The sequence below is a fragment of the Vanessa cardui genome, chromosome 22 (assembly GCF_905220365.1).
Source record: "Vanessa cardui chromosome 22, ilVanCard2.1, whole genome shotgun sequence".
Taxonomy (NCBI): domain Eukaryota; kingdom Metazoa; phylum Arthropoda; class Insecta; order Lepidoptera; family Nymphalidae; genus Vanessa; species Vanessa cardui.
The window spans coordinates 1,837,157-1,846,265 of NC_061144.1; positions in this window are offsets into that span (position 1 = coordinate 1,837,157).

Below are 9,109 nucleotides of genomic sequence, written 5' to 3' on the forward strand. Positions count from 1 at the left end.
GCCCCTGCGAACGCACCTGCAAGCCCCCTGGTATTGCAGATGTCCATGGGCGGTGGTAGTCAGTCAACAAAAAATGAAAAAAACACTAAAAACTTATGTATTATAATTTTTGGTGTACCTATTGCTTCAAAATTTTTCATACGCCATGTTAGAGCAGAGCATGGCCCTGTGGTTAGAACACGTGCGTCTTAACCGATGACTTCGGGTTCAAACCCAGGCAAGCACCACTATATATATATATATGTGCTTAATTTTGTTTATAAATTCATCTTGTGCTCGGCGGAGAAGGAAAACATCGTGAGAAAACCTGCATGTGTCTATTTTCATTGAAATTCCTCCACATGTGTATTCCACCAAGCCGCATTGGAACAACGTTGTGGAATATGTTCCAAGCCCTCTCCTTAATGGGAGTGGAGGCCATTAGCCCAGCAGTGGGAAATTTACAGGCTGTTACTTTAGTTTACTTTTTTTACATGGTAAAAAATATGTGATCTAATTTTATTTAGCTGCTTTCATATCGCGTATTTTATTTAGCTGGTTTCAGAAAATCTGTTTTAGTTTCGTGGAAACGTAGAATTGAGTTTAGGGGTTTTCATCAATACTTTTTTTAGACACGACTGAAGCTAGGTTTAATATAATTGGTCTAAATTTTTAACAATCAGTAACGCAACGTAATAACCAATGACATTCAGATTTCTACTATTATATACTCGATGAGACTCTTTGTTAAGTATTACGATCAGCTCTCCAAAAAAACATCTGAGAATATAAAGCGCCAAGAAGACATTTTGTATGAGTACATAAAGAGGTTTTATAGTAGGTCAACATAAGCGCAAAATTCCGGTCTTTGGGAATGCATATATGTCCATGGAAAAAAGTTTAAGGAATCTTCTTCACCTCTAAATGATAACAATCACCTAAATTACAATGCAGTAGAGAAATATCGATTACAAGCTGATAGTATAGCTAGTTGTAGGTGAGGATACCATCATAGACTATTCTATTGAACAATATACACCGGTAGCTGATTGAATTATTTGAATGCACTTTGAACGTCATCTGGGGCACAAAGGGGCACGTTAGCCAAAATTTGCCGTCATGTAATTCTAGTTATAGTGTATGTAAATTTATATATTCTTGATGTAATCATGTAATCGAAATATTTTGATTTTACTTCATAACTAGCAACTAGCTTTGTATTAGAAATAGACAGACATCATATTAGAAATTTCTAAAACAATCAATCATTCTTTACTATAATGTCCATGTATTAAATACAAAAACATTATTCTTGAAATACTCTATCTATTAAAAAAAAGTGGTAAGTGACTTTGTTATATAATATGTAACTAGCGACCCGCCCGGGTTCGCTTGGGTCAAAACTGACACTAAACACACTAAAGAATTTGATTTTTTACGACATCACATTATATGTGATTTTAAATATCTAAGCATACATAGGGACAGACAGCGGTAAGCGACTTTGTTTTATACTATGTAATGATCATGATCGCTTAGTACGTTTAAATTTATAAGCATTACACAATTATGGTATACAAAACATGAGGCCAACGCTATGACATAAAACGCGTTTAAATTGTAATTAAATAGCTGGAAGACATGACCATTATTTAGACGAAGCTTCCGTCCTCTCGTAGTACACGTTAATCTCAAGAATTAATGATTACGAACAATCATTAATTCATCGGGTGTAATAAAATATCGTCTGACATATACACAGAATACTTTTATCAGTTAACCTAATTGATTATGGGAATTTATTTGACAAATATGTCTTATAAACATGGCTGCGGCGATATATTTTATACATACGTAATTATATTTAACTAACACGAATGTATTTTTAAATGTTGAAAAAGAGTAACTACCGATTTTCTTGCCGGTTTTTCTCGGTAGAATCTACTGTCCGAACTGGGGGTAGCTTCATTTAATATAGTTGTTAAATGACGATTCAAAAGTGCTCGCAAAAGCCTACTTGAATGAAGTATATTGTGATTTTGTTGACAGTTTTAATATCAAAAAAATTAATCAAGGTTATCAAATGTAATGTAACTAAGTTCACACCTTTCAATCAGTTGATAAATATCAAATATTATGATAAGTTTAACGAAGAGTTTGTTCCAACTTGTTACACCGTTGTCGGAATAGATGTGAGGTCGCCGTGTATCCAACAAGAGCAGATTTGAGTCACGCCAAGTACTCTCAACTATTGCAAAGGCTAACGAACACTTGAAAATTGTTGGACGCAAAACAACCGCACTGTGATGCTTATTATTTTTGTACATATATATCTTGATATACACATGATGGCCTAGTGGTTAGAACGCGTGCATCTTAACCGATGATTGCGAGTTCAAATTTGTGTTTATAATTCATGTCATGGGGAAGGAAAACAGCGTAAGGTAACCTGCGTGTATCTAATTTCATAGAAATTCTGCCACATGTGTATTACGCCCACCCGCATTGGAACATCGTGGTAGATAATGCTCCAAAACTTCTCCTCAATGAGAGAGTAGGCCGTGCCCAGCAGTGGAAAATTCACAGGCTGTTTTGTTGTTGTACGAATATATTCACTTTTTACGCATATATCGAAATACTAGACTTTTTTTGGTCAAGTTACACTTGAAATATGATAAGGATGGCCGTACAAGCCAGCTAGAAATGGTTTTGGAGGGAGGGAACGGTGCTCTCGTATCATAATCAGAGCACCGCTAAGCCTTTAGCGAAGCACAGCACGGGAAAAGCCAGTGATGCGTTATATCTTATCTCTTGAATCAATGTATCTTATAAAATAAAATCAAACAAAAATCCATTGTGTAGTTTAAAAGGTCTAAGGTCTAAGCATACGTAGAAACAGACAGCGGTAAGTAATTTTTTTTATACTATCTAAAGATGGCTACTCATTACTTCTGGCTTCCAAATACGCGATTAAAGCCAGGAGTAAAACAAAATAAAACAGTTTAAGTTTTTGTTGTTATTTAAATTAATATGGAATTTTAATGGTCTATTACTAAGGTATGTGTGTTACATACAAACCGTCCCACGAAACGTTGTTTTTTATCTATTGTTTTTTTTTTTACAATTTATACTATGTATGTATATATATGTATAAATATGTGTATATATATGTATATGTGTGTATGTGTATGTATGTGTATGTGTATATGGTATGTATATAAATAAAAAAATATATATAATTAAATGAGACATTTGGGAACAGTCTGTATTGTTTAGTTTTAATAAATAGTATATGCGAATACTTTTCTTAGCCAATACAAACCAGAAAATGGTTTAATGGCTTGTAAAATATATTAATGTGTATGTTTTATTATAAAAAGAAATAAATAAATAAATAAAAAAAAAAATAATTAGAAATAGACAGACATCATATTAGAAATTTCTAAAACAATCAATCATTCTTTACTATATTGTCCATGTATTATATACAAAAACATTATTCTTGAAATACTCTATCTATTAGAAAAAAGTGGTAAGTGACTTTGTTATATAATATGTAACTAGCGACCCGCCCGGGTTCGCTTGGGTCAAAACTGACACTAAACACACTAAAGAATTTGATTTTTTACGACATCACATTATATGTGATTTTAAATATCTAAGCATACATAGGGACAGACAGCGGTAAGCGACTTTGTTTTATACTATGTAATGATCATGATCGCTTAGTACGTTTAAATTTATAAGCACTACACAATTATGGTATACAAAACATGAGTCCAACGCTATGACATAAAACGCGTTTAAATTGTAATTAAATAGCTGGGAGACATGACCATTATTTAGACGAAGCTTCCGTCCTCTCGTAGTACACGTTAATCTCAAAAATTAATGATTACGAACAATCATTAATTCATCGGGTGTAATAAAATATCGTCTGACATATACACAGAATACTTTTATCAGTTAACCTAATTGATTTATTGACAGATATGTTTTTTAAACACGTTGACTGCGGCTAATTTTTTTTATTTTTTACATTCCTACGGTATGGGGCGTTTAAGACCTCGTATGAAAACTATAACCATATTGGTACGGGGAAATTAAAACTGGATGTGTCATATGTGACCGCATTTTATTTCTTCAGTACATTGGTACATTGTCACAGAAACCCAGAAAAGTATTAACGTTATGGCCTCCGCACGACAGAGACATTTATGTTTTTCTTAGCCGCACCACAACGGAAACACATACGAGGCGTGTTAGACCTCGCTCCGTATTGAACGTGTTAAATAATTCTTGTGCATTTCCGCCAAGGCCAAGGTATTTGTTTCTATAATAACATTACACAAACATTATTTAACTTGCCGTTTCATAATTTTAAATAATTTGTAAAAAATAAATCGGTAAATAATGCATATAATTCAGTACAAGATTATGCAGACGATAAAAATGCGCGGAATTTATACTTGTTGACTTCCAGGCATGATATTTTATACATACGTAATTATATTTAACTAACATGAATGTATTTTTAAATGTTGAAAAAGAGTAACTACCGATTTTCTTGCCGGTTTTTCTCGGTAGAATCTACTGTCCGAACCGGGGGTAGCTTCATTTAATATAGTTGTTAAATGACGATTCAAAAGTGCTCGCAAAAGCCTACTTGAATGAAGTATATTGTGATTTTGTTGACAGTTTTAATATCAAAATTAATCAAGGTTATCAAATGTAATGTAACTAAGTTCACACCTTTCAATCAGTTGATAAATATCAAACATTGTTTAACATAAGTTTAACGAAGTGTTTGTTCGAACTTGTTACACCGTTGTCGGAATAGATGTGAGGTCGTCGTGTATCCAACAAGAGCAGATTTGAGTCACGCCAAGCACTCTCGACTATTGCAAAGGCTAACGAACACTTGAAAATTGTTGGACGCAAAACAACCGCACTGTGATGCTTATTATTTTTGTACATATATATCTTGATACACAAGCTGATATAGCCTAGTGGTTAGAACGCGTGCATCTTAACCGATGATTGCGAGTTCAAATTTGTGTTTATAATTCATGTCATGGTTAAGGAAAACAGCGTAAGGTAACCTGCGTGTATCTAATTTCATAGAAATTCTGCCACATGTGTATTACGCCCACCCGCATTGGAACATCGTGGTAGGTTATGCTCCAAACCTTCTCCTCAATGAGAGAGTAGGCCTTGCCCAGCCGTGGAAAATTCATAGGCTGTTGTTGTTTTGTTGTTGTTGTTGTACGAAATACTAGACTATTTTGGTCAAGTTACACTTGATTTGAAATATGATAAGGATGGCCGTACAGGCCAGCTTGAAATGGTTTTGGAGGGAGGGAACGGTACTCTTGAAGCATAATCAGAGCCCCGCCGAGCCATTAGCGAAGCACAGCACGGGAAAAGCCAGTGATGCGTTATATCTTATCTCTTGAATCAATGTATCTTATAAAAAAATCAAACAACAATTCGTTGTGTAGTTTAAAAGATCTAAGGTCTAAGCATACATAGGAATAGACAACGGTTAGCGATTTTTTTTATACGATCTAAAGATGGCTACTCATTACTTCTGGCTTCCAAATACGCGATTAAAGCCAGGAGTAAAACAAAATAAAACAGTTAGTTTAAGTTTTTGTTGTTATTTAAATTAACATGGAATTTTAATGGTCTTTTACTAAGGTACATATGTGTGTTACATGCAAACCGTCCTACGAAACGTTGTTTTTTATCTATTGTTTTTTTTCAATAAAGTCTTTTGGGCCTTTGACAGAAATATAAAAAAAATAAATGTTCGATAAATGCGAACACATGTAATGTTTTCCTCGAACTTTCAATAGCGATTATTATTTTGGTCGAATTTCTACTAATGAAGAAACACTAGTGCATAATTGTTATAGACCTATTCAGTCACAAATTCGCGTGACTGTAAATTATTATTATTGCATTAGTATGAGTGAAGCTCGTGTTTGCAAATTGTCTCAGTGTGTGTAAACGATCGTGTAGAGACAGCAGCAAAATAAAAAATAGATTATCTTTATAAAGCTTATTTAATTATAACACGTTAAACATCATTTACGATAAATTATCGGCTTTCAAATTCTTATTTAGGAAATAGATCATTTTGATACTGACTTTATGTGATAATATTAAAATTGGTTTAATTTTCATTAACATTCCTATATAGATTCGAGGTGACCCAGAACGCGTGCATCTTAACTGATGATTGTCGGTTAAAACCCAAGCAAGCACTAAATATTCGTGTGCTTAATTTGTGTATATAATTCATATCGTGTTCTGCGGTGAAGCAAAACATCGTGAGGAAATTTGCAAGTGTCAAATTTCATAGAAATTCTAGCACATGTGTATTCCACCAACCCAATGCGGGTTGGTGGGATATGTTCCAAACCTTCTCCTCGAAGGGAGAGGAGGCCTTAGCCCAGCAGTGGGAAACTTACAGGCTGTTATTCTTGTTGTTATTGTACATTTCTGGTATCAAGCACAAATATAAAAATGCATGAGGTTCTTGTTTATTCGTTGCAATTAATGGCTCAGCGAACTGTAAAATCTCTGAGAGTTTATTCTCTAGAATGGTTAAACAAGAGGATTTGTTTTTCAAACATAATGTTTTATTTTATTATTCCGAGCTTTCCAAATAGTTAATATATTCCGTACGAAGTTTTAGTATCCAGTTCAACGAAAAGATATTTGTATGTTTATAATTATCACTATTCAGTTCTTAGTCTTGTTCAGTTACTGTTTTATGGTATAGGTTGGCGGAAGATGACGCTGTAAGAAATATAACTATTCTTTACATCTTCAATGTGCCACCGACTTTGGGAACTAAGATGTTATGTCCCTTGTGCCTGTAGTTACACTGGCTTACTCACCCTTCAAACTGGAACACAACAATACTGAGTACTGTTATTTAGTAGAATAACTGATGAGTGGGTACTACCTACCCAGACGGGATTGCACAAAGCCCTACCAACATGTTTAAGGTATATATTAATTATTACTACAGAGTTCAGCGGTATAAAACCTCTTTTTATCGTTGGAATAATTAAAAAGAGAAAAACGTTTCTCCAACACAAAATGGAGGGTATATGGGCCACGCCGGTGCCCAGGATGTCCAGTGCACTGTTACTTCAGAAAACCCACTCGAAAAGCAGCGATAACCTATTCGTCTTTTCGGTGACGTCACAGGATTCCGTATTTCGTATACTGCTGTAACGCCTTGGCAGTCAGACCGTTTATGAGCGTATGACTGGTGACCCTTCAGTTCCTCCTTCCTGTCGTAATCTAATCAAATAATATGAAATTTAGGCATGGACAAATTTACTGCTTATTACTAATATATTGTATATGGAATTTAATCATAAAAATAAGGCTTTGAATACACTTTTAATGACCTGACTGAACGATCAAAATCAGTGTTGGCAGGGACTGTCAGCCCATGGATATTGTTAAATAAATAAAATGATATATAACATATGTTAACATTTTACTATTATTATTATATTAAAATAAAACAGAAAATGCACATCATACAATGTATTTATTTTATACAACACATTTAAACATTATTACATTTTAATTTAATACAATGAACATTACAATTAGTACAATTATAATCTTACCTTAAATTACTTTCGCCATCAAAACCTCAAACGAACTGAGAGTAAATCTATTCACACAGTGCTTTTAAAATCTTTAGTCCTTCTTATATTTACAATTTATTTGACTACCCGCATTGCTGATTTTTTTCACATTTCAATAAAAATAGTCAGATCATAATCATATTTATGTACAGTACATATTATTTCTTTTTAAATAGCTAACACATATTGGATGGTCTGTCCCTTGTGCCTGTAGTTATACTAAACAAAACGTTATAAAATATTATGTTATATATTAATATTAATATTATGTATTAATTTCTCGTTATAGTTTTTATTCTGAAAAGTTGAATGTTTATACTGAAAATATATATAAACGTGTTGGCTTCTAAATCGCGCTAGCGTTTGGTTTAGGTACTCCAATTTATATAAGGTCTCGACAATAATATTATAATAATGACACTTTTGAGATATTGCGTTTAATTCAATATAGAGAATGACATTCAGAAGTGGTTTTTGAATAGTGAGTGAACATACTAATATTATGAAGAGGTAACATTCGTTTGTCTCTTCGTCTCGGGAAATATAGCCTTATAGGCCATTCAAAAAAATGCCTGGCGAAATGGTATAAGATATTTATACAAATATTTATATTATATAATTCATTTATCTTTTATAATACAAGCGACATCTAGATCTATTCGCATTTACCTTTAAGTCTAGATAACTTAGCCAACTTAGACATAGCAGAAAGATGTGTCATAATATCTCACTAGATGGCGCTTTTATGTATTTAATACTGATTTAAATAAACATTCCAAATATAATATAGTATTGAGGCAATGTCAGAATTTAAATATTCCAAATTTAAATTTGTAATATTAAGGCAAAATTTGTGAAACCGATCACATCCGAATTAAGTACGATATCTCTATATTTATTTCTTATGTAATCTTTACACAAACGTAATAACTTGTAATATCATCTGAACTAATATAGTCGTCAATTTGACACGTCGATTTACATGCACTTGCTTTCTCGGGTTGAACAGACACGAGAATCTATAGCGATGAATAGCGTTGGATGGCGCGATGGGGAACTATTTTTATTGGTTGTATAAATCGGGGGTAATTGGTTTTATTGAATTTGCCGATGCTACATGTAAGTTGTGTCGTACTATACTTTACCTCAATTCGAATTTTTTTGTTCTTTGACTTGATACGGGTTCAATTCAAGTTCATACTACTGTACTTGCGTGTACTTTAATAATATAAGGTTTTAAAGACACTTTCTAATGACCCGACTGAGCGACTTCAAAGCCACTTAAAGATACTATCAAAAACTGTACTGGATTTTTTAATCGTTCATAAAACTAAACGTTATTTTCTTGTATGCACGTATTTATGTATAATACGTTAAGTTTTCATTAATGGGATAAAATCTTCTAGATCTACGTTAAAAGTGGGTGTTCCACAAGGTTCAATTTTGGGTCC